General features: G+C 44.7%; 1 protein-coding gene across 2 annotated transcripts in view; it reads left to right on the top strand.

The window, feature by feature from the left end:
- The window catches only part of SHISA9 (shisa family member 9), a 286005-nt gene that overhangs the window by 57173 nt on the left and 206497 nt on the right, over nt 1–22335 (top strand). The gene's annotated exons all lie outside the window — the stretch shown is intronic.

Here is a 22335-nt window from a genome sequence, read left to right on the forward strand (position 1 = left end):
AGGAAGGTTGTTGTCTGGGTTATCTTTTGAATTCTTGCCACTCTATAGTTTCTTGAGTGTCTCCTGCATGCCAGGACTTGTGATAATCTCTAGGGGTCTAGAAAGGGACAAGACATGGTCTTCTTGGTGGAAATATTTTGGAAACCAATTTGGAAACTTCTTGGAAAGTTGAAGATGCTCATACCTTCCAAATGAGCAACTGCTCTCCTAGGTGTAGATCCTAAGATCCTAAGAAACTGTGTCACGGGCACAGGGAGACATGCAAAGAATAGTTATTGCATAAAGAAGAGTTAATAGTGAGAAAATTGCAAAAAAAATTCATCGGTTCCCAAATTTGTCTGCATGTGAGAATCATCTGAAGATCTTTTAAAAAATTCCAAAATTCAGGCTTTAACCCATATCAAGTAAATCATAATCTCTGGGGGTGGAAAATAGCCGTCACTATGTTTTGAATCTTCCAGGTAATTCCAATGTGCAGACTGGTTTGGAACTACTGATCTAAATATCCACTGTCAGGTGAGTGAATACATAAATTATGGTATATTTCTATAGTGGATTACTTTGCTATAATTACAATGAATGAACTACACTAAAAGATGTGGAATGGAATGTCACACATCAGGGAGAATGAACAAACTACAGTTACATGTGTCAGTCTCGTAGGCTATTGAGTAAAAGAAGCCCAACCCAAAGATGTACAGACCGTGTGATTCCATGTATGAGATGTTCTAGAATAGGGGTCAGCAAACTCTTCTATAAAGGGATGACAGTCAATGTTTTAGGCTTGTGGGCGGTATGGACTTCCAGCTTTGCCATTCTAGTGCAAAAGCCGCCATGCACGAGACATAACCTAGCATGGCTGTGTTCCAATAAAACTTTATTTATAAAAGCAGGTGGCAGAATGGATTTGGCCCTCCATTCTGTAGTTTGCCATAGTTCGCTGATCCCTATTCTATGGCAAGCAACATTAATTTATGGTGAAACTATCATGACATTTGTTACCCTAGGTGGAGACTGGTGAATGGAAAAGCAGCTGCTGGGACTTTTTTTATTTGGCTGCTGATTATGCTGATATGTTTACTTTGTGGAAATTCATCATTCTGTGCACTTACGATGTGTACACTTTTCTGTGTGATATTATTCCTCAGTGTTGTGTTTGCATTAGAAGCAGCAAGCAAACAAATGAACTGAAACAATATGCATTAAATCGTAGTGTGGAACACTGAGTTTTGGAAGATCTATACAAAATGTAAAATAGGCAAAAGAATGTAATAAACTGTTTAGGGACCATGCACTGGATTAAGATTAAGAAGACATCCATGGAAATGGTAACCACCACAGTTAGGATAGTGGATATCTTGGGATGGAAGGAGGGAGGAAAATGGGGCGGGTAGGGGGGCTTTTTGTGTAGTGCTGATTTCTTATTTCTAGATCTGAGTGGTGAATAAATCATGTTATCCTTTATTTCCTTTTATATATCTAAATGTGTAATAATAGAAGCAACAGATAATATCTCTATTTTTCAGGGGCGTATGTTTTAAAGTGGGTGCAGAAGAATGTGAACCCAGGAAGGCAATGGTTTTTAATCTACTTAATTCATTTCTTTCTCTCCAGTGCCTAGAATAGGGCCTGAGACATAGTGAGCACATTCATCGAATGAATGAGTGAATGAATGAATGAAATGCTTATCACACAAGACAGAGATTGATTGATGAATATAGTTTGTAAGTGTTGTGGGAATTTGGAGGGAAGGGGAACCAGAGACTCTCTGAGGACCTGCACCTGGGACCTGGGGACCTGGGCAGGGAGAGGATGGGGACCAGCAGGGACTCCCCTTCTGCCTAGTCTTCAAAGGTGCTAATTTTCCAGCCTAAACGGCAAGATCAAAATGTTGGGGCAAACATTTATTTATTTATGTTCTTTCCTTTTTTAAAAAAAATATTTATTTGGGAGAGAGAGAGTGAGTGTGAGCGGAGGAGAGGGGCAGAAGGAGAGGAAGAGAGAATTCCGAGTAGGCTCCATGCCCAGCACGGAGCCCGACATGGGGCTCTATCTCAACAACCCTGAGATCATGACCTGAGCTGAAATCAAGAGTTGGGTGCTTAACTAGCTGTGCCCCCCGGGTGTCCCAGGGCAAACATTTAAAGATGACACTTGCTGACCTTGTTCCCCCTCCAGATCCCGAATTAGTGCAGGGAAGATGTGAGGACCCCCTAGCTTGCCTGCTTTGCAGACTGTCTAGTAAATTCTGAAGCCTTTGTCGGGAGCCAGGAAGCTCAGATCACCAGTGCACCCTGATGGGGAAGGAGGTGGTGGGGGAGATGCCGGCTGTGTCTGGCCGAGTTTGAGAGGCAGGCAGAAGCCCGCTTGTCTCTTGGCTGGCTGCCCTGTCTTGAATGGGAAAAAGGTCTTCCCATGAAACATGAGTCAGCCTCTGAAGCTTGGGGAGCGGTGGGGGAACTGTGGCCTAATTTGGTGCATAATTGGGGAGGCAAGCATCCTCCCCGTGCTCTGGGGATGCTGTTGTTTAAAAAATTCATGAATCTCCTTACTCTCCCAGTGCTGTTGTGTGGATCAGCTCTCTTTAGGAGGATGAGCACCAAGAGCCGTGTGCTGTACCCGATTATTTCTATGATCACCATTATTATTAATGCCATCATTGTTGTTCTTGGGGTGGATCTGTGAGGCAATTAATCAAAGCAGCCAGAGTAGAGAAAATCCTGTAAAATGGAGAAAGCTGGTATTTGGCAGACTTTCCCAGCTTGTTTTCAGCTCAGTGTTCGGCTCAATTTTAGTGGTACCCATGGGGTTATTCATATTAGCTTTCTCTTTAGAGGATTGCCCCATGGATTCTGGCCTGTCTTTGCATTATATGTAGTCTATTCATTCCACAGAAATTTCTCTTGAGCCTTACTCTATGCCAGGCACCTGCTAGACTCTGGAGATATGGTTGTAAATAAATTAATAAATAAAAGCCCTGCTGTCCTGGAGTTTATGTTTTAGTGTGTGTGTGCCGGCGGCGGGGCGGGGGTTGCAGGCATGAGGACAAAATAAATATGAAATAAACATGTAAATATAAATTTCCAGTAGTTGTGAGCACTAATATTAAAATGGTAGCAGGATACATTAGTTAGGGTGATCAGAGAATGTTCCCTGGAAAGGAAATAGCTGGATTAGGACCTGAACGATGAGAAGACATAGTAGGGCAGAGTAGAAGAGTGTTCCAGCCAAAGAGAACCACAGGTGCAAAGGTCCTGAGGCAGGAAAAGTTTGGCAAGGTCTAAAACCAAACAAGAGTCCAGTGTGGTTGGAACCAAGTGAGCAAGAACAAAGGTGGCATTTAATGGGGTGAGAGATATTGCAAGGAGTGCAGTCATATAGAATCTCTCACACCCTGGTAAGGAGTTGCGACCTCCTTCTAAGGCAGCACTGTCCAATAAAGCTTTCTGTGATGATGATCTGCTCTGTTCAGTCTGGTAGCCACTAACCATATGTGACTATTGGGCAATTGACACGTGGCTCATGCAACTGAGAAACCGAATTCTTAGTTTATCTAAAATTATCGAAGTTGAATTTTAATCAGTTCACAGTTAAATTGGAATAGCTACATGTAACTATCAGCTACCATATCGGACAGTGCAGTTATAAGTGACCCATATACCAGTGAGTGGTTTTGACCAATGGAATGGTATGCTTGCGTAATATTTTTCTTGAAAATGGATTGTTTTTTTTTTTTTTTTTTGGGCAAGAGTGGAAGCAAAGGCCCATTTAGGAGGCTGGTATATCCTATTTACTTTTCCTAGCAGCTGAGTCCAATAGAAAGAGAGTTTTCCTTTATTCCCTCTTCTTTTCCTATTCAGATGCCATCAGCTCTTCTGGAATGATACAGGATCATGCCTGAGCAGATTCTTTAGGAAAATAGCTAGTCACAGGGAGTAGGCTTTGTGTTTTGGTAGGCAGCTCCATTCCGATGGTACTCAGGAAGAGATTCTTGACTCCCATAAATGTATGGGCTATAGACCAAACTAGCTAATGCCATCTGAACAATCACTGGGCAAATGCAACATGATTTCAGAGCAGAGAGCTGTCGGGAAACTGGGCAAGATAAGGCCAGTTTCACATTTAGGATTCCCCTCTCCTCCTGCAGACAAAGTTCACATAATAAAACCTACAGATGTTAATGATAGTTGCCTTTCTCTTTTTTTTTTTTTTTTGTTTTGAGTACATAGGAGCTATATCACTAATGTATATGGAACACATTGAATTTTGACCACCTCTCCCCCCTATTAATGATAGATCCCTGAGAAATGTCAAGATATCAATATTTGTATTAAGACTCCTCGAGGTAAGGAGGGCATCATTGATTTGGGTACAGTGAAAAGAAGAGAGGACTGGCGCTCCAGAGACCTTTTCTAAACCGTTTATTAAATTTTATTTATTCATTTGAGACAGACAGAGCATGAGCAGGGGGAGAGGCAGAAACAGGCTCCCTGCTGAGCCAGGAGCTTGATGAGGGGCTTGATCCCAGGACCCTGGGATCATGACCTGAGCCGAAGGTAGATGCTTAACCGACTGAGCCACCCAGGCGCCCCCAGAGACCTTTTCTAGCCTCAGTTCTGTCACGGATTGGCTGTGTGGCCTTGGGAAAGGCTCTTCTTGTGTCCACGTGTTATTTGGAGGGGATTAATGAGGTATTCTCCAAGGCCCTTTTTGGATCCCGCAGCCTGTGGCATAAAAGTGTGTTTGCTTTTCTTTTTTCTTTTTTTTTTTTTTTAAAGATTTTATTTACTTATTTGACAGTGAGACAGCGAGAGAGGGAACACAAGCAGGGGGGAGTGGGAGAGGGAAAAGCAGGCTTCCCACTGAGCAGGGAGCCCCAACACGGGGCTCGATCGCAGGACCCCAGGATCATGACCTGAGCCAAAGGCAGACGCCTAATGACTGAGCCACCCAGGCGCCCCTGTGTTTGCTTTTCTGATCATGCACAAGTGGCATTATTGAGAGTGGGGCTCAGGGAGGGATGAAGACATGGCGGAGGGTCTCCAGCATTGGCACCGTCAGGATTCTTGGGTGGCAAGCAACAGAAACCCATTCTGGCCATCCTGGAAAGCTGAAGTCTGAGGCCTCAGAAGGACAGGAACCAGGGAGTTCCAGGCTATCCAGAGAACGGCAGTGAAGACCTCTCTAGGTTGAGGCCTTGTATCACATGCTCATGATTCAAATTATGGGGAAAAAGTATATTATTTGGGCAAGTCTGGACCACTCCTTGGCCAGGAGAGGGCAGGCCGCCTTTACTGATAATTTCTCAAAAATTAAATCCAATGGGAGAGAGGTAGTTCCCGGAAGGAAAATTGACACACTCTTGCTGACAGAAGGGGGGGAGAAAGCCAGGTTGGCGAAAATGACCAGTATCTCCTAAAAACACAGATTATATTTTTGAAAATTAAGCATGTAATTGAACTGCCATCTACACATCGACTGTACCAGCCCTAATTCTAAGGGAAAGGTGTCTATTAATCAGAATCCTCAATTCCCTGTTTTTTGTTTTTTTTGTTTTTTTTTTAGGTTACTCAGTGTGAAAAATATTCTGAACCTGGAACTCTTTCTATCTACATCTGAATTATCTACATTTCTATCTATTTCTCTATAGAATATCTTGGGTTAGTACATGGTCAGATTCAAACTCTTATACATTGTTAACCGACATGCATCATACTCCCATCCATCCATCCATCCATCCATCCAATAGATATTTGTTGAGTACCTGTGCGGCCAAGCACTGTTGTTTAGGTGCTGTGAACACAAAATTGTGTAAGATACCATCCCAACTTGTACTAGGCATTTGAGGAGTTTTTGGTTAGGTATGGGTTGTTGTCCATGGGTGGGTGGGGAGACATTTAAGCTAACAAATGAATTGCCATGTCTACTGTGGTCAAAGTTATTCTGATCACATGAACTAAGCGTTGTGCGTGTGTGTGGGGGGGGGATGGGGCTCAGAGATTAGAGCTGTTCGCTCTGCCAGAGTAGTTGGGATTTATGGAAGTTGGTGTTTAAGGGTGATTAGAAATATTTAGCTCATAGTGACCAGGGGAGGGCATTCGGGCAGTGATAACTGAGGAACACAGGCAGGACACTATGAATAGACCTAGCCTATCAGGACTTGTTTCAATTTTAGATAAAATTTGTGGGTGAGTGGTGTGGCAGAAATGGGTGACACCCCAGATATTTGATGAGACCTCCGGTCGTCCTTGTGGGACTTGAAGTCATCCTCAGTGGCCTGACTTATTAAGAAGGTTAAGAGATTCATTTGTTTGAGCAGCATTTTTGACAGTGAACATTAAACCAATAGAAATTTCTTTTTTTTTTTAAGATTTTATTTATTTGACAGAGAGAGACACAGTGAGAGAAGGAACACAAGCAGGGGGAGTGGGAGAGGGAGAAGCAGGCTTCCCGCGGAGCAGGGAGCCCAATGCGGGGCTCGATCCCAGGACCCTGGGATCGTGACCTGAGCTGAAGGCAAACGCTTAACGACTGAGCCACCCAGGCGCCCACCAATAGAAATTTCTTGTTAAACATGAATTCATCAGAGAATCTCATGACCCAGAGCATCCTGACTAACCAAAGTTTTACTGCGATTCTCAATTAGTCTCACTTGGCAACATGTTTGAACCAATCATGAGTTGCCTTCCCCGCTGATCGCTCTAGGAAAAGAAACTCATTAATTTTTGAAGAGGGTGGCCCTCTAGATTTTCTCCTGTCCTTTTGTGGTCATTGCCATGTGTGTATCATCTCTTGGCTTGAAAGCTTTGAGACTCTGCCTCCCCTGCTGATCATTCACATTCTGCTACCATCTCCAGTATCACAGCGGTTTGGGAAGATGCTTTACTTCCTCCAGAATACAGTTATCCTGTCTGTGTGGACCAAAGATATTTTCTCCTATTCTCAGGATCTCTGAATCATTCTAAATGTGCCCAAATGTGGTGATGGCTTTCCACAGCAAGGTGACTCGCAGGGGTTAAGTGACAAGTGGTGTCTAGGCAGGTGAGTGTTATAGCGGGGGACAGTGAAACCCTGGGGCTGAGTCGGGCCACCCTGGTTTAGGCACCTGGCTTTGCCTGGTATGTCACCCTTGACAGAGAAAATGAAATAGCCTGGCAGAAATGGGGAGATGTATCAGGGACCGCAGAGAGAATGGCTGACGGTGAGCCAGTGAGGACTTTTAGAAGGAGATGCAACCAAAGGAACGTGTAGGGTTGCTGAGTTTCTCTGGGGGAAGAGAACGTTATGAGCATGAATGATATGGGAAAGGAAAGAATAGTGTGAGCAGAGACCATGTTGGACATTTTCGTGGGGATTGGGGCTTGGTAGGATGATTGCGTATTAGTCATGATGGTTTGAGTTATGCCTCAGTAATAAGCAATCCCAGCATTTCAGTGGCTTAACACAAAAAGGTGTATTGCTCCTGCTTCAGATCTGTGGCAGGTGGGCTCTGCTCCAAGTTGCACCCACTCAGGAACCCTGCTTTTTCGGGCCTCCATTCTCTGGGATGTTGCCAGTCTCCACATTGGGGAGAAGAGGGTGCAGCATGTCATATGGTGTCCCCTCTAGCCTTCCACTCACGTGTCACTGGCCCAAGCAAGCCACGTGTCTCTGCCTGACTTCAAGGGGGTTGTAAGGTGCAGTCCTACCCTGGAGGGAGATATCAGTGTACAGAAGGAACGACTGACTACTTACGGAATTATCAAATCGGTTTGGAATCCTTTAGTACCCTTTATATGAGGGGAAGATGTTAATGCTTCTGCGGGGGATCACAGCTGCAGACCATTGTGCACATACTACCTACTAGGCACTGGCTCTGTGTTTTACCTGCATTAAAAAATTGAGTCTTCACAACCTACCCTGTAAGCTAGATTTTTATTATGCCCATTTAATATACGAACAAACCAAGGTGCTGAGAGGTTAATCTAAGTTTGCCCGAAGCTACCCATGTGGTGAGTTGTAGAGTCACGACTCGAAGCCAGTTTCCTCTTGCGTCAAAGCTCAGTCTTGGGGTGCCTGGGTGGCTCAGTCGGTTAAACATCCGACTCTTGGTTTTGGCTCAGGTCACAATCTTGGGGTCCTGGGATCGAGCCCTGAGTTCGGCTCCATGCTCAGTGGGGTGTCTGCTTGAGGATTCTCTCCCTCTTCTTCTGGTCCCCACCCTCTCTAAAATAAATAAATCTAAAAAAATAAAAAGCTCAGTATCTTTCCAGTTGAAAAGGAGATGGAGCCCATATAGGAACACAGTGGCTCCCGTCCTGTGTGTGTGTGTGTGTGTGTGTGTGTGTGTGATGTTCCCACTGGATTGTGAGTTCTATGAAGGTAGTGGACATTTTTTATCTCATTGACTATTGTGCTCTAAGTGCCTAAAGGAGTTTCTAGTACTTGCTCAACAAGTATCTGATGAATGAATGAGAAGGGGAAGACCGTGGTGGGTTATCCTATAGCAGGCCCTGAGCATGTACGTGAAAGAAACAGCCCCTCCCCTTAGGAAACTCATTGTAGGGGAGGGAAGCATGTGGTGCTGTGGAGAACACAGGCCAGACTGGGGGATTCAGGTAAGGCTTCCTGGGCTCCCTGAGCATAGCTGTAAAGAATGAGAGCGACTTATTCACCTTATGTGAATAGGGTGGGGGTGGGGAGACAGCTTACAGTGGGGCTAGCTGGTGCAGAGACAGAGGGGAGAGAGAGAAAGAGAGACAGAGAGAGAGAGAGGGAGAGCGCATGGATATGGGTCAATGACACATGGGATGGGATGCTGTTCTCCAGGTAATAAAATGGAAGCCAGATTTTGGCCCACATCTAGATCATACTTTCATTAACCAAAATGGCACTGCTGATTTGGTATAGGATAATCGGACTGCTCACTGTTTATTCTGGAAGAAACAAGCCCGACTTCTATTCCCCCTTGGGGAAGAATTTTCATAAATGCAGCCCTGTTTCATCAAATTATGATTGCTGATTTATATAAATGAGGAGGAGCACTGTGTAACCCAGGGAGTCAATTTTGATTGTAACTGACGTCTGAGTATGATTTGAAGGACTCGGAATTTAATTTTGCTCCATGTAGATGGTGAATATTTGAAATGTTAGGCAATGAGTGTGTTTTCAAACCCCAGACCAAATGCCAGAGATGCAAATTGCCACCTCCATAAAACTCCCATAAAGAACAATTAAGAACAACAGTATTTGTTTCCAGAGTATTCTGTTTAATATCTAATGGGAATGACGTTATAAATAGCCCCCAAGGAGTGCAGCTCCCTCGGGTGGGGTGGGGGGCAATTTGAGATCATTGTACACACTGTTTGGTTTCTATGCATAAGGAGGCGAGATGTTTACTTTTAGCTTCGTTTTCTTCCCGTTGCAATGTAACAGAACCAGTAGGAGAACCCTCCCCTTAGAAAAACTAATAATAGTAAAAGAAGATGGGTTGAGGGTTGGCTGGAGAATGGCTAGAACAATAGATTGTGTGAAAGAAGATAGATCCAAGTATTAATTGTAGAATCTACGTGGTGAGTATGTAGGTCTTCACCATATGATTCTTTCCAATTTTCTGTATCTTGGAAAGTTACCATAATAAAATGTCAGGGGAATGAAAGAGCCAGACAGTCTCTTCAAAGGAGGGGATGGTTTCTGATCTATTTTGGGGCTTCCAGGACCTGGTCACCAACCTTGATTCCTCTCCCCTCTTGGGGTTTCCATATGTCATCAGCCACCAGAGTCCTGTGGGTTCTGCATTGCATTGAATCTTCAGGTGTTACCCTCTCCTGTCCTGTTGCCATGTCTCCTCTCTCCATCTGTCCTTGCTTGGGTTACACAACCACACCCTCTTTGCTGGCCTTTCTCTGATCCCTCTCCGGTCCTTCACGCTACTGCCAATGTAATTCTCTATTCATCCATTAAGCACCCTTTGAGTATCTGCCTGGCACACAACACCGGACTGATCATACTCCTTGGTGTATAGCACACTCTCTTTGTTCCATCCAGGACTTGCTTTTGTGTAGTTAATTATGTCTAATAGTTATAGTTGATTATTTTTGATAATGTAATAAGCACCTATGAACTCATGCCCCAGATGAAAGTAGAAAATTGATAATTCTGTGCATCTAACCGTACAGCTCCCTACCAGCCCACTCCCCTGTCTTGCTCCCTCCAAGCCCGCTGCTGTTATTTGCCCTTGTCCATTACTTGCTTGCTTTCCTTCTGATACATTTATTGCTTCTATTTATATTCCGAAATGTTTGTATTTTTATTTTGGCCGCTGTTCATTTCATAAAATGTGGATCATGTGATTTATAATCTTTTGGGTCTTCCCTTTCATCCCTGACTTAATGAAGGTTTCATCCTTAATATTGCATGTTGCTGTAGCTCATTGATTTTGGCTGCTGTTTCTCTGTTTTATTTCAGTCTTTCTCACTTTAAAGGTTTTAATCCTTGCTTTCCTTTCAAAAATGGATCTCTCTCTCTCTCCCCTTTTTGTAAGATGAGAACTTCACACACTTTTCCATCCCTTTGTTTCTTCCCTCTTTACCCCTACACCCACTACTGACTTGATCTGGACTAATGCCTCTCACATTTTAATATGTATTCAAATCACCTGGGGACCTTATTCAAATGCAGAGTCTGTTTAAGTAGGTTGTGGTTGGGGCCTCAATCCCTGCATTTTTAACAAGCCCAGGGGATGCTGATGCCCGCTGGTCCAGGGACCACACTTTGAGTAGGATCTGGAGGTTTTTAATTCTGTGTTTTTATGGATATAATTTCTCCTTTTATCTGGTCTTAGCTGTTCTTTAAAGACCACATCAAGGCATTTGATCAGCTACCTCTGGGTATCTGGTACCATCTCCTGGATATGTCTTCCCTCTTATTTAGGTAATTCATCCGAAATTATTTTCAACGTGGGGCTTTGTGTGACAGATCTTTGAGGTCTTCTATGCCTGACAATATTTTTATGATACCTTCATGTTCAGATGACAGCTTAATTGGCTATAACATTTTAATTTCTATGTTTTTCTTCCCCATTTAATTCCTTGAAAATACTACTTTGTGTATTCTTGCGCACAGCATTGCTGGTGAAAAAATCCTGGTGTCAGTCTGATTGTTTCTTTATAGAAATGTGATCTCTTTCTCCTTGGAAGCTTTTAGAATTTCCTCTTTGATTTTGATCATCTTAACTTGTACTAGAATGTGTCTACAGACATTTCTCCTCTTAGGACCTTTGTTAAGAAAAACTCAGAACGTTGTAGGCAGTATTTCTTCAGATACTTACTCTTCTCTACTTTTCTCTCTCTCTCTTTCTGGGAAGCTTACTTTGATGTCAGCGATTCTTCTCTATCCTCCTTATCACTTGACTTTAAAAAAAAAAAAAACAACTTCTTCTTTCTAGAAGATTCCCCCGGTCTTGTCTTCCGGTGGATTCGTTCATTCTTCAGCTGTGTGTTCTATGTCCAAATATCCATCCCCTGTGTTCTTGATCTCAACCAGGATATTTTTCATGTCTGACATTTCAACATGGTTCTTTCACCTATTTTCTTGATCCTATTTTATATCTCTAATGTTTTCTTTGATCTCTTGAATATGTTTCGTGAAAGACTAAGTTCTGACTGCTCTAATTTTTTTTAAAGATTATTTATTTATTTATTTGACAGGGAGAAAGCGAGAGCGGGAACACAAGCAGGGGGAGTGGGAGAGGGAGCAACAGATTTCCCGCCGAGCAGGGAGCCCGATGCGGAACTCGATCCCAGGACCCTGGGGTCATGACCTGAGCCGAAGGCAGACGCTTAACGACTGAGCCACCCAGGTGCCCCCTGCTCTAATATTTTTGCTTCTGTTTGAACTTGTAACCCATGGTGTTGCTTTTCTTTTGAAAGGGTTGTACTCCTCAATGTCCTGTTATTTGGGGTTGTGAGCTTGCTTTACCCCGAAGGTATTGGGTTACTGTGATGAGCAGGGTGGATGGGCGAAGGCCAGACCCCAGTGTCAGCTCCATTGAGCTCAGAGGGAAGGGGGGTTGATGCCCTAGGATGGAGAATCCCAGATGCCAGAAACCCACGGCCGATCACTGCTCACCATTCAAAACAGACTTTCAGGCCCCTCAAGGGCAACAATATAGGAGGAGACACTTTTGGGGTTGTGAAGAGGGAGTGGTCCTCACCTCTCTGTGAGGTCAACTTCTCTTAGGTCACTTAATCTCCGCCTGCTTTTCTCAGCACGTCACAAACACATGGCCTTCTTGCCTTGATTTTTACCCCTGACAGCATCAGGACTGGAGGTCTGAGTTGGGCAGTAGGGCAGGGGCTGTTTGCTCCAGGGCAATGGTCAAGGACCACCAAGGGCTAACTTCCTATAGCCTCTCCTTCTGCTTTATCCTATTATGGCCATGTTGGGCAACTTCTGCCTCAAATCCCAGTCATTTCCCACTCACCCCTGTCCAAAATCTTTAGCTACTCTAGCAGCTCCTGCTGGGTCCTCTGCTTTTCTGTCTGCTTGCTCCAGGGTGGACCATGGGGGAAGGATCTAGCAGCCAGGCTAGCTCAGCATATCGATCAGAATGGAATCGCCAATCTTGATTTCCAGTCTGCTGTATCTTTGTTATGACATAAATTGTCCCCCCCCCCCCCATTCATATATTTACGTCCTGACTCCCGGTACCTCGCAGTGGGACTATATTTGGGAATAGAGCCTTTAGAGAGCTAATTGTGTTAAAGTGGATCAAATGGGTGGGCTCTGATCCAGTGCGACTGGTGTCCTTATATAAAGAGGAGATTAGGACACAGAAAGTGGGAGGGCCAGATGGGGATAGAGGGATAAGACTGCCATCTACAAGCCAAAGAGAGAGTCTCAGAAGAAACCGACCCTGCTGACACCTTGATCTTGGACTTCCAGCCCCCAGGATGGAGAGAGAATAAATTTCTGTTGTGTAAGCTGCCCAGTCTTTGGTACTTTCCTAAGGCGGCCCCAGCCGATGGTCTGTTGCTCATGGGACTCTATGCAGACCACCCCTCTCAACACCTCTCAGAACTTCTCTCCACCTTCCGAACCGCACTGATGCGTGCTGATTGATAACTACATGCCAGGCACTGTTCTAACTGCTTCACACCTATCAACTCACCATCCTCATGGTGCTCTGAGGAGGTAGTTATCATTATTCCCGTTTTGCAGATGGGAAAACTGAGGTGCAGAGAGGTCGTGGAACTCTGGTCAGAGACACCCAGCCAGTTTGAGTTGGAGCTGGCATTAAATCTGCCTCTAGAACCCACTGCGTAACTGTTAGATAAGGCTGTCTAATAGGGCGGCCGCTAGCCATTTACCTTTAAATTAATGAAAAAATAAAAATAAAAATTAAGTTAAAGTAAAAAGCTGTGAGACCTTGAGAAATTTCCTTGACCTCTTGGAGCCTCAGGTTCTCCATCTGAAAAATGGGGATGTTTGTCCCTCAGAGCATGTCTGTGTGGGTTAGCTGTGAGATAATGCAAGCAGAGCATTCAGCACAGGGCCTGACACATAGTAGGGCCTCGATAAACATTGTTTTTATGTGGTATCAGAGAGGAGAAAGTGCTTTCAATTTTTAACTTTCTGGTTATTTACCCTGTTGAGCTCAGTCCTCTACCCCCAATTCTTCCAATTAAAATCCACTTTAACTCAAGCCAATCTGAGTGGGCTTCTGTTTCTTGTAACCAAATGGTACATGATTAAGATAATGAGTGCTTGTTGGCTCTTAGCACTGGCTCCTGTTCATGACTCCCATATTGGCATCCATTCTACTCGGCTGTTGGTATTGTTTATTTAAATACTTGGTAGGTAACATTGATTTTGAAGCTCGAGACCATCCTGAACTCCCCATATGGGATCTGGCATTCATGTAGTCCCACCGCTCCTAGCCCAGAGCCTCTGGCCTTCACACCAGTTTGCCCTTGTCACTCCATCGCCAGTACACTGATTCTTATTGCTTGAAGCTTCCTCAATATCGAAGCCTCCATCATCAAGGAAATGAGCAGAGGTACCGAGCGGCAGAAAGATATGAAAGGCACATTCAATATCTACCATGGTGAAAATTGGAGCCCCTGTAATGTATTCAATCATTTTCCTTGTAGAAGGATTTCATATTAAATCTTAGCGGCCTTTTATTTTGCCCCCAAATATGAGCTCAATTTGCTGAAGTCCTGTGAACAGTCAAATTCTCTCTTACTTACTGATACATGTATGAATAAAGCTGAAGATCCAGAGGCAAGTTACTTAATTATGTCTTTCTCTCTCTAGAGGTGTAAAATGGGATGCTTTCCTTAGATCAGAGGCATGCTCTGGTAATCGGCTCTTGGAAATGGTCTTCGAGATGATCTTTAGAATATCAGGGATGGAGATTTTTTTTTTTTTTCCATCAGACAGTAGGGAAATTGGTTCTTGGGGTTTAAAGTCTAGGGTTTGGGAAAGTGCTGCTGGGCTTGGATAAGAATGATGGAGGCCAGTGTGTTGTCCACGTCTCCTGCCATTCCTTGGGCTCTCCTTCTCATGGTCTGCTCCTGCAACTCTTCTCTGAAGGACTCCTTTGGGTGACTGGAGCCTCGCTCTCTGGGAGTCTGCATGCCCCCGGTGCCTAGTGGTGCAGGCATATGGAGCCCAGTTCTCTTGCCTTGTGTTGGGACTCACTTGGAGGTCTCATGTTCATATCAGAGTGACAAATAGGATCAGGCTAAGGCTGGCATATTCCCTGAAATTGCCCCTTGCTCAGCCTCTTCCCCTTCCTTGTCGCGATTCCCCCACCCCCTCTTACCAGTGTTTCTTGTAAGCATTTTCTGGATGACGTGTTGCCCATGACCTGAATTGCACATGAATCCTCATCTCAGGGTCTGCTTCTGGACCATGTTTGCACCAAAAGGAAGTAGTTTTGGGCGGGGTAACTCTAGAGTCTGGTGGGCGTGAGATGCTGGTATCTCTGTCTGTTACCACTCATTGGTTGTGAAACCTTCTCTGAGTCTTTTAAACTTTCCTAGCCTTAGTGTGCTCATCCGTAAAATGGGAAGAATATGACCACCTTGCAAAGTGTTGTGAGGTTGGACACATGATCTGCATGATTCCTGGCCCACTGTGGGCATTCTTTTGAGTTTTAGCTCTTATTGCTATTTGTGATCGAGGGGAGCGAGACTAGAGGCTAGGAGTTCATTCAGAAATGAATGACTGGAGAGGGGTAATGTCGAGCACCTGAGCAGGTACCCCTTGCTACCATATATACCATATATACCATAGTCATCATTTATATGTGTTCCCTCCCCACCTAAGGGCTTGGGCTGATGTTTACCTGGTGTCATGGACAACGTTGGCACTCCATCCAGATCCGCCAGTTTTTCTTTTGACGCTTAAAATGCCGGATTTTATTAAAACATGTTTTTGTATCGCTATTATTATTTTTAAAGTTGTTATTATTATTACTATTATTTACCATTTTCATGGTCTCCAGCCTTCGATTTTCCTGCACTTTTGTATCCAACAGCGAGCACAGTGGCTCTTGTTCAGAAGACTTTCCGGGCTGCTCGTGGAGCTGCTTTGCCTGCATGCAAAGAGCCAAAAATGCCTGACAGTTTGCATCCTTCCTCCCAGGACAGCCCTTAACTAACGACTGCCGGGTGCAGGAATTGAAAGTCCAGCTCTCTTGCCCTGGATTGGGCCATCAGTGGGGCTGATTTATACTCCAGACCCCGCCCCCCCCTCCTTTCTTTGTTCTGCTTCATTTGCTTCCTTGCTGGTTTGTTGTTTGTGGTTGTGTATGTCTGTTTGTTCGTTTTTGTCTTTCTCTGGGAGCAGTTTCTTAATAAGTCACCCACAGTGCAGATCCTCATCGCAGACTCTACTTTTAGGGAACCCCGTCAAGGACAGCTGGTACACACCAGTATGCCTATAGTGGGTATTAAAATATTGAAATTCTTCCCTGCCGATTGGGATATAGCCATTGTCCTAGTGCCCCCCTAAGTGTCCACCTGCCATCCTGACCCTTCCCTTGGATCCTCTAAACCTTCCCAAGGTTTTTAAGGAAAGGGGTAACAGGAGGGACTTGCAGAACCTTCTCCAGCGCTATCTATGGTCAGTATCCATTCTGATTGTTCAGTAGATGCGCTGTCAGTGTTATTAAATATTTTGTCTATCCCGGCATCTAGGAGGCACACATGGGGTTACTCAGAAGTGTGTGTGTGTGTGTGTGTGTGTGTGTGTGTGTGTGTGTGTGTGTGTGTGTGTGTGAGAGAGAGAGAGAGAGAGTGGCAGGCAGGCTGGCCCAAATTTATCATTTTGTGGTGGCATTTCTCCCAGACATCACAATGCCTCCCTTGTTTAACAAAACCCTCAAGCACTTCTGTTGCCCAAATGTCCAGACTCATGCCAGGGAAAGGAAGAATTGACTTCTGTTGGAAGTCAGCAAGAGACCATGAGTCCATTCAGCTTGAGGCTCACCCAGAGTGGCCCGAGGGGGCTTTGGGGCAAGCAGCTGTGCTGGTGGCATAGTCACAGGGAAGACACCTGTCACCTGTCTGCTGTGTCTGGGGAGGCCAGCAGAGGGTGTGCTCAGGTGTACAACCCCTGTTCATCCTCAGACAGTCCTGCCTTGCCCATAGTTCTTTGCTCACAGCCCTGTCCTGGTCGTGTCAAAGGGCTAGCTTTCTCCCTCCCTCCCTCCCTCCCTTCCTATCCACCCCCTCTCTCCTTTCCATTCTGCCTTTCTTTTCTTCCCACCCTCCCTCCCTGGACCGTCTCTCTTTCCCTCCCTCCCTCATTCTTTTGTGTGTGTATGTGTGTGTGTGTGTGGGGGGGGGAGATGGGGAGAGTGGGGTATCATTTTTAGAAGTGATTTAGAGTTTCCTTTCCATGTAGTAGATGGATGAATTACTCCTTACAACTGAGAGTCTTTTATATTTTTAGGGAGGTGGTAGAAATAATGAAAGTATACATTGTGATTCCTGAGCAAGTTTACTCCAGATCTGTGTGGGGGGAGGGCGCATTCAGATACGGTAAGATCGTGAGCCCTGAGGTCTGCCTAGGCTGGATATTAGAGGGGATGCCTAACTCCTGCTGGGAGGATCTCACTCCTCTGTGGGTCAGGGAATCAGACTGTCTTCCCAGGATCCCTATATCTAGTCACCCAGATTTTAACAGTGGTAGCAGCTCCCATTTATGAAACACTAACTGCGTGTCAGGCACGGTTCTAAGAGTTTCCCCTTATTTTGTCCTGCCAAGAATCCTATGAGGGAGAAAGCACAACTGTTATTATCCCCGTGTTCCAGAGGAAATACTGAGCCTTTAGAGAAGGAAGCCATCTGTCCAGGTTTTCACTTGGTGGACGAGATGTGGAGTTAAAGCCAGAGAGTGTGGCTCTAGGACCTGAGCACTAACCATGATCCAGTTGGCTTCTTCTGCTGAAGAGATGATACTGCCCTTGACTGAAGTGTATCTGTGTCTTCCATATCTGTGTTCTCCACTGGACTCTGAGCAGCCTGAGGCCCAGGCGCTTTTTTTGATCATCTCAGTATCCCCAGCATGTCCCCAGGACCCAACACAGGTCAATGAGTGATGAAGGGAAGGGAGAATTGTGGGCAGAAACAGTGAGATGATGAGCCCCAGAACATTTGATGGGGCTGAAGAGTTGCTGCCTCTCATTCTTTGTGCACCTGCCCACTGACCTACCCCACGTGAGGATTTTCACAAGGACTCATTCCACTTTGAGGAATGTTCTAGGTCTATGCTAGGAGTCACTTAAAAAAAATGAGAGCTGCCATTGCAGTGAGTACTTGCTAGGTGCTACCTGGCATCAATGCTAAACAGTTTACGCAGCGTAGATTCTGTCGTCTGCCTCTTGTAGATGAAGAATTGAAGGGTTATTAGATCCACAAAGTCAGTGACTTGGTCACAGTTATAAGAGCTAGTACAGACGGGGTGGCTGGGTGATAGGCATCGGGGAGGGTATGTGCTATGGTGAGCGCTGTGAATTGTGCAAGACTGTTGAATCACAGATCTGTACCTCTGAAACAGTGCAGTATATGTTAAAAAAAAAAAAGAAGATAGCAGGAGGGGAAGAATGAAGGGGAGTAATTCGGAGGGGGAGACGAACCAGGAGAGACGATGGACTCTGAAAAACAAGCTGAGGGTTCTAGAGGGGAGGGGGTGGGGGGATGCGTTAGTCTGGTGATGGGTATTAAAGAGGGCGCGTTCTGCGTGGAGCACCGGGTGTTAGGCACAAACAAGGAATCATGGAACACTACATCAAAAACTAATGATGTAATGTATGGTGATTAACATAACAATAAAAAATTTAAAGCGAACAAACAAAAGAGCTAGTACAGAGTGGGCCCAGGATTCACCTCTAGGTGGTGGGGCTCCAGCTGTCCTATTCTTATGCACTAAGCTGTTCTACCTGTCTAAATACGTCAGTAGAGACCCAAAGAGGAAAAGGAACTTGCAAGATCTTGAAGCCAAGTGTCCATATTCTTTCAGGACTTTCCCCATGGCAATGGCCACAGTCTTCCTAGATTGTCCCCCAGTCACCTGGGACTCCTGACTCTCCAGGCTCTGGTCTCAAAGGACCACCACATGTACAGTAACATCTGCAGACTTGACTCCCATGCCTCTTTGGAAGGCCTTTGCTTGGCAGTTTAAATTGTCAGGTCAACTCTTCATGGCTGTTGACATCTTCATACTCTTGTCTTGAAGATCGCTCACTATCCCATCCGCTTGAAGTAACGTCTTCCCCCAGGCTGGGTGGATCTTTCATCCCTGTCTTCACTCTGCCACTGAGATTTCTGCTCTATGCCAGATCCCCCCAACCACCAGCGACCACTCAATTGTCAGACAGCATCTCTCCCTGGAGAAACCAGACGAGCTCCTCCTGGCTTGGGGCTGTGTATTTGTTTTCTTTTGAAGAAAAAGATTTTCATTAAGACGTAGTTCCTGTTCATGAGGACGAACCTCTAGCTGGATACTTAGGACCTGCCAAGCACCTTGCTGGGCCTTTATATGCATGATCTCGTTCGTTCTTCGCAGTAGGCACGTGGTTATCCCGTGTTGTAGATGAAGTCACAGTGACTCGGAACTCAAGAAGTGAGCAAGAGGAAGAGCTAGAAAGGGGCAGTGCTGGGATTTAAAGCCAGGCTTTTCACACTAGAAAGCCATTCTCAGAGCTTATAGAACCTAGAGCTGTTTTGAAAAAGGACATGAAAACTGCTTTTTCATCCTACTGCCTGGAGATCATTGTGACGGGCATTTGCGTTAGTTCTACTTAGTCTTAGTTTTTCTAAGAATACGTGGCTAATTCATTTTCTTTTTTTTCCACTTTTTCCCCCCACCTATCATTTTTATTATGGTTAGGTTTCCATGTCATTAAATACTTCTTAAAAGCAACATTTTAAATGTCTACATCATATTCCATCATATGAAGAGGGCATAAAGTATTTGACCCTTTTGTTATACTTGGACAGGCAGGTGGTTTAAAAGGGGTTGTTCTTTTTTTTTTTTTTTTTTTCTTTTCCATAAGTAGGCTCCCTGCCCAGCGTGGAGCCCAATGTGGTGCCTGAACTCACGACCCTGAGATCAAGACCTGAGCTAAGATTGAGAGTTGGATGCTTAATTGTGCCACCAGATGCCCCTAAAAGTGGTTATTCCTTTTTTTTTAAAGATTTTATTTATTTATTTATTTGAGAGAGAGAGAGAATGAGTGACAGAAAGCACGAGAGGGAAGAGGGTCAGAGGGAGAAGCAGACTCCCTGCTGAGCAGGAAGCCCGATGTGGGACTCGATCCCGGGACTCCAGGATCATGACCTGAGCCGAAGGCAGTTGCTTAACCAACTGAGCCACACAGGCACCCCCTAAAAGTAGTTATTCCTAAGTTGGTGGTTCTCAATGGGGATTTTGCACTGTCTTGAGACAATTTTGATTGTTATAACTGGGGGTGGGTGTGCCCTTGACCTCTAGTAGGTAGAGGCCAGGGATGCTGCTAAGCATCCTACAATGCACAGGACAGCCCAGCAGCAGAGAATTATTTGACCCCAAATGTCAGGAGTGCTGTGCATGACTCACCTTGAGATCTTAGATGATCCTTATGATGGACATCCTGTCCGTTAAACCAAGCACGTTTGACAGAGCTTCTACGGTTGATTTCCAGAAAGGGAATTGCTGAGTCAGAGATTACCACCTCTTTGAAGGCTCTTGAAACACGATATCAAATTGTTATCCAGAAATACAGAAATATTATTCTTCCAACACCTGTACCTATTCCACTACGCTCCAGCTAGCATGGAAAACTCTGATGTTATAACCCTTTGTTAATTTGAAACAAGGAAATGCTCCCCTGTTGTTTTAATTTGCATTTTCTTTGATTATTAAGGAGTTGAGTACCTTTTTCATATGCTTCTTAGTTGTTCGTATTTCTTCTCCTGTGAATTACCAGCTCGTGTCCTTTGCCCATTTTTTTTTTTTCTACTGAAGTTTTAGGGGTTTTAATTGATTGGCGGGGAAGCATTCCTTTTCAAACCTTTTTTGGATTTCAAAGGCAACTCAGAACATACATTTTTGACTTACTATGCATAACTTATTAAATATCGTTTGGTAAGAGACATCTAGTAGGATGATTATGGGTTTTGTGGAGCCTTTCCCCTGTCAGATAGAGAGAAGTCATTGAAAGTTGACAATATTCTTTGAAGATGAAAACATCTTTGCCTGGGTGTAAACTTACGTCCTGTTGAACTGAAGAGAAGGAGATGAAAGTGACTGAAGTTTCAAGTGTGAATTGAAAACAGAACCAGGACATTTAAGCATGTTCTCAGACTGACAGAGCCCTAGTCTCGGGCTCAGAAGAAAAATTATTGTAATTGTGGAATAATTACTCAATTAATGTCACTCTGTTCCTCACTCTATCACAGTGGACTGGTGGAGAGGAAGGTAAGCTGTGTCCATCTTCTGCTCAGAGGTGTTCAGAACAGCACCCACCTTGTATCCCTGGGAGCACCTGAGATTATATAGGTGGACATTGATGGACCCTTTTAATAGTTACACATTTATTGCAACGTACCTTAGGAAAAATATCTCTCATTACCTCGTTGATCCCATGAGTGCATGGATATCTGCCCAGGATAGGGGTAAAGTAGTATAATTAAGTAAAAAAGGAGTGTCTGACACATATTAGGTGCTCAACAAATATTTGTTGGATAAATAAAAATAGGAAGTGGGTAAGGCGTTCAGTTGGTTAAGCGTCTGACTCTTGGTTTCGGCTCAGGTCATGATCTAATGGATGGTGAGGTCAAGCCCCACACTGGGCTCTGTGCTCAGCGAGGAGTCTGCTTGAGGGTTCTGTCCGTCTGCCCCTCCCTCTCCCTCAAAATGAGTAAATAAATCTTTAAAAAAATTAAGTCTGTAATATGGGCGGTAGGTGGATGCTTTACAGTAAATACTGCGAAGGTGGTAGAAGAACAGAGAGTTTGAGAAATAGTGCTACTAACATCCTTGACTTCAGACAAGAAAACCAAGTCTCGCAGAAGGGAAAAATTTGCCCAGGGTCTCATGGTAGGACTCGGGATCGGGTCCTGTATTCTGTCCTGGAGACCAGTGCAATTTCAGCCATAAGAAAAGGTTGTTTCTAGCAGTGTTAACATGGCATTTGCTTCTTTCCAGTTGTAACTGTAGTGTCAACAGATGTTACCGTGTCCTTTTGGTTCTGGGACATGACAGGTGGTGTCTTGGTGTCTTGCATTTTGCAAAGGGCATGCTTTCCAGGGGCAGCAAACATTTACTGAATGCGCGCCATGTACGAGGCAAAGCTGAGCACCTGACACACTATATCTCTGCTTTCCCCCCACACCCCTCTGTGACGTAGCTGGTAGTACTGTCCTGCCACTTCACAACTGGGAAAACTGAAGCACAGAAAGATTACATCACACTTCCTGGTCATCTTGTCTGTATAATCCACGTGGCCCTGAGGCACACACTGCCAGCAACATTTTCCTTATCTTAGATTCTTAAAGAATTCATATTCTCTGTGTATATTTACGTCTCTAAAAGACATTACATGTTTTATGGTAGGGATTGGGTGGAGGGGAGAATGGGCTGGGCTCCGTCCCTCCATGAGGAGCCCCCTGTGCCTACCCACAGATGCGTTTTTTGCAGGAGGAAGGAGTTGACTTCCTCCTCGTCTTTGAGGCTGAGTTAGTTAGCAAAGAACAGGGTCATGACAGGGCGTCTCTGGTCGCAAGAAGTCGCTTTAGGTTTCCTCTAGAGGAAGCAACACACAAAGCACAATAGTTAATTGTGTGGACTCCGGAGATAGAC

The sequence above is a fragment of the Zalophus californianus genome, chromosome 10 (genome assembly GCF_009762305.2).
Source record: "Zalophus californianus isolate mZalCal1 chromosome 10, mZalCal1.pri.v2, whole genome shotgun sequence".
In the NCBI taxonomy this organism is placed as follows: Eukaryota; Metazoa; Chordata; class Mammalia; order Carnivora; family Otariidae; genus Zalophus; species Zalophus californianus.